This window comes from Nicotiana attenuata, unplaced genomic scaffold (genome assembly GCF_001879085.1).
Source record: "Nicotiana attenuata strain UT unplaced genomic scaffold, NIATTr2, whole genome shotgun sequence".
In the NCBI taxonomy this organism is placed as follows: Eukaryota; Viridiplantae; Streptophyta; class Magnoliopsida; order Solanales; family Solanaceae; genus Nicotiana; species Nicotiana attenuata.
The window spans coordinates 207,608-212,422 of NW_017672161.1; positions in this window are offsets into that span (position 1 = coordinate 207,608).

Here is a 4,815-nt window from a genome sequence, read left to right on the forward strand (position 1 = left end):
GCCCTCTTTGTCCTAGTTCAGTTACCCCCCAGTGACCCAGATTAGGGATTTTTCTTGTTTTTGCTCATGGTTGGTTGTTTTTGTTCTTTCTTTTTGTGGACTGTCTTGTAGAAGCAATGCCTTATCAATGACAATTTAAATTTCTCTTGTTTTATGATGATTCTGCTCTTAATAGTTATTTTTGTCAAGTTGATTTTTGATTAACTAAAGCATGCTTTCACTTGCAGTTGCCCCAGTGGCCATAAGTAATGATTAATATTCTGGGATTCACATGTTTATGCAACTTTTCGATGATGCCAAAAGGGGGAAGATATTGTGTATTGTGCTTAAAAACAATTTTTCTTAACAATGATGTTTATGACCTAATTAAATCTGGCCCTTAATGATAAGTTAAATTTTTCAAGTGATGATATTTTAGCTGAGTTCCACAGGTTATCTGATCAATAAAAGCACAGAGTTTGTCATCATCAAAAAGGGGGAATTTGTTGGCCCAAGATCAGTTGAAGTTTTGAAGAATGACAAATGAACTCAGTTAAGGACCAGGTCCATCTTAGGAGACACGGTTGTTATGGCCCATGCACATGAGATGCACGTGAAGAAGATAAGTCCTTGGGGATCAAGCAGCAATATCTTCTGACCTGATCGAAAAGATTGCATATGGGATAAGGAGAAGATGTCTCCTTATAAGAAGAGAACACATCCGGATAAGGGTTGGAGTTTGGATTGGTCCAGGACTCAAACTCAATAGAGGATCAGAAATTGAGTTACAATCCAAGTCTAATTACTAATCTAATAAATAACTGAGTTGTTCTCTCTTTACAGGATGCACATACGCTGAAGTTAAGCAAATTGAGAGCAAAAGAGCAAGGCTATTTTGCAAGTAATTTATGTGAGATTGAGTGTGCACTCCTGCAGCTACTTGAACAAGATAGAAGAACCAGTTCCATTGTGTTTATTCTTATTCTAGTTCAATTGTAGTAGGTGATTTAAAACTTGTACCTTTTTAGCTTTCATAGAAGCAATTGTATTAGGTACTTTGAGTATTCAAGTTAGAGTTAACTTGAAAGTGTCGCAACAGTTGAGACTGTGTGCAACACTGGTTTAGAGTTAATCCTTAGGTTTACAAGAGTTTTGTAAATGCTGTTTTTGGCTCATTGAGTTTAGTGGATGTTTGGGAAAATCCTACTGAGTAGTAGGTCGTGGTTTTTTCACCTTTTGAGCCAGGTATTTTCCACATAAAAATCCTTGTGTTCTTTTATTTTCTGTATTTTAATTCCGCAAACAGTAGTAGTTAGAACACCTAGAAGAACCAGGTTCTTCTAGATCGAAAATTGGGTACCACACAAATCACCCCCCCCCCCTCTTGTGTGGTATTGACGTTTGGAACATCACCCATTCTTCTCGGACATGATGTATGAGCAAGTCTGAATCCCCAATCACTAGTAACTCCTGAACGTTCATATCAGTGGCCAGCTTGAGACCTAAGATGCAGGCTTCGTACTCGGCCATGTTGTTGGTGCATGGGAACCTGAGCTTGGCGGACACCGGATAATGCTGACCTGTTTCTGATACTAGAACTGCTCCTATGCCAACTCCTTTGAAGCTTGCTGCTCCGTCGAAGAACATTCTCCGGCCATCATAGGATTCTGCGATATCTTCACCTATGAAAGAGACCTCTTTGTCAGGAAAATACGTCTTTAGAGGCTCGTAATTCTCCATCCACGGGATTTTCGGCAAGATGATCTGCGAGTGCCTGTCCTTTGATTGCTTTCTGGGTCACGTAGACAATATCAAATTCACTCAGCAGGATTTGCCATTTGGATAGCTTGCCCGTGGGCATGGGCTTCTGAAAGATGTACTTCAGCGGATCCATCCTTGATATGAGATAAGTGGTATAGGCACAGAAATAATGCCTCAACTTCTGAGCTACCCAAGTCAGAGCACAACAGGTGCGTTCTAGCAGGGAATACCGGGCCTCGTACGGGGTGAACTTCTTGCTAAGATAGTAGATGGCTTGCTCCTTTCTCCCCGCTTCATCATGTTGTCCCAAAACACAACCGAATGCCCCATCCAGTACCGCAAGGTAGAGCACTAGCGGTCTACCCGGTTCTGGCGGAACCAAAACTGGCGGCGTTGACAGGTATTCCTTGATTCTGTCGAAGGCTTTCTGGCAATCATCAGTCCATTTGGTAGCGGCGTCCTTCTTCAACATCTTAAAGATGGGCTCACAAATGACAGTGGATTGAGCTATGAACCGGCTGATGTAGTTGAGTCTCCCCAAGAAACTCATGACCTCTTTCTTGTTCTTTGGTGGTGGCAATTCTTGAATGGACTTAACCTTTGACGGATCTAGTTCTATCCCTCGTCGACTTACGATGAACCCAAGCAGTTTCCCGGTAGGAACCCCGAATGCACATTTGGCGGGATTCAGTTTCAAGTTGTACCTTCTCAATCTATTGAAGAACTTCCTCAGATCTTCCATGTGGTCAGTGGCTTTCTTGGATTTGATGATGACATCGTCTACATACACCTCGATCTCTTTGTGTATCATGTCATGGAAAATAGTAGTCATGGCCCTCATGTAGGTGGCCCCAGCATTCTTTAATCCAAAAGGCATCATCTTGTAATAATACATCCCCCACGGCGTAATGAAAGCCGTTTTCTCCGCGTCTTCTTCGTCCATCCATATCTGATGATACCCGGCAAAGCAATCAACGAAGGACTGCAGCTCGTGCTTGGCGCAGTTGTCAATCAGAATGTGTATGTTTGGCAAGGGGAAGTCGTCTTTCGGACTGGCCCGGTTGAGATCCCGGTAGTCGACGCAGACTCTGACCTTCCCGTCCTTCTTCGGCACTGGCACAATGTTGGCTAACCACGTTGGATACTCCACTACTCTGAGGACCTTGGCTTTGACTTGTTTGGTAACTTCCTCCTTGATTTTCAAACTCATGTCTGGCTTGAACTTCCAGAGCTTCTGCTTTACCGGCGGACATGTCGGATCTGTTGGAAGTTTGTGAGCTACAATAGATGTACTCTTCCTTTTCTGATAGTGACAAATGAACACTGATGCACGTCTCTTTGACATTCTCCGTATCCCCCAAGTTGACAACCTCAGTTTCGTCCAAGTTAGACTTAGGCCTATTCTCAATGTTCTCGACCTCTTTAACGACCTCTTCTGGTATATCATCCTCTTCTAAGTCTATATCTGTTTGTTGCGTTGCCTCGTCGCAAGTCACAATCATCGGTTCATCAAGATAAGTAATAGTAATGCTGTGCAAAATAAAGTAAATGATAGAGAAAATAATAAGAGCGAGATTTATAAGAAACTAAAATACTTTGATAAATTCCAAAATTGTTTTGAACATCGGAGCTCTTTTCAAAATTTAAAGATAATACGAAAAGGAAATCAACTAGCGAAAAAGTAAAAGATAATGCATAGTGCTTTGTTCAGCCTTGCTACTGCGAAGCTTTCCAGGCCTTGGTGGTTCTGACAGACCAATTGTTGAGGCGCGCTCCTCGGCTCACGGCTTGTATGGAAGGGCCTTCCTCCCCTTCCTCCTCAAAATGACATAACAGCCCATATTGTCGTCTTCCAAATAGGACTCGGAGGAGGAGGAGTTGGAGGGCCCTTAGATCTTGTGGAGTAGGATGATGATGCCAGAGTGCACGAACTAACCTTTTGGGAGGGGGGGGGAGGGAATAAAACAAAAAGTAAAAAAGGTAACAAGTTAGTAAGGATTATGAGAAAAAATGTTGCAATATTTAAACACATAGTGTGAGAATATAAATCGTGTCCTAATTTGGGTGCCTCGTTGTGCCCGAGGTAGGCCTAGCGACAAGTTGATTCGGAGAACTTATAATGCTAAATGCCTCATTTTATTGATAAAAATAAGACGAATCCCAAAATGACACTAAAGTTGCAGAAAGTAAAATGTCACTAATGGCCATTGGCCTTATTACATTTAAAAGTAAAAGAAAAGACTCCTAACTACTTGGTCCCAGAAGGACCTTCCGTAGGTTGAATGCTCTCGTTGATCAAATCCTCCAGCTCACGTAGGTTCACTAGTAAAAATGCCTTTGCCGGGCGTTCTCCTTCCTTTCCCTAAGCATTCTGGCAATCAGTGACTCTTTTCCTCACTTTTCCTTCCAACTCCAGCAAACTGTATTCCAGATATTCCAGCTTCTCACTAGCCTTGGCGACCCTCTCTTTCCATTCATTGATTTGGTCACTTGATGGGAGATTCCTCCAGGTCAGCAAGAGTGAGGGTATACTGACCATACCGAAGTCGGGGACCTTGTTCTCCATTTTCTACAAAACAAAAGGGTTAAGACCATACCCCCCCCACCGGACTCGACTATTTAAACCAATAATTAGCATAAACAGCATTTAGTTCTCCAAATAAATGCACAGAATATGGTGGTGTCCGTTTGGGTTCCGAGGGAACCCAGTGGACTTTGGACAAGGCTATCTTAAAGAGTCATTATGTGGACAGCATAACTGACTCGACTAGGTTTGACAGTGATGCATGCACAGTTTAAACAGAATAAGGTTTCTATGGGGTATTAGACCGGTACCCTTGAGCGGACAACTGAAGAGGGAAAGGCACGGAACCGTCGACTGCACCGCTGATCGACTGGTTTTACCGCAAATATGCCTTTGCCAAATTTAGGGGGTGATAATATCGGAAGGGCGCAACCACTCATTATAAGCGTTGCTATGGTATTTGTTTGGCACGAGTGGAATATGATATTGAAGATGAAATTACAAGAATGAAACAAGTTGTCACGTATTTTCACGTTCATAATGATTACAAT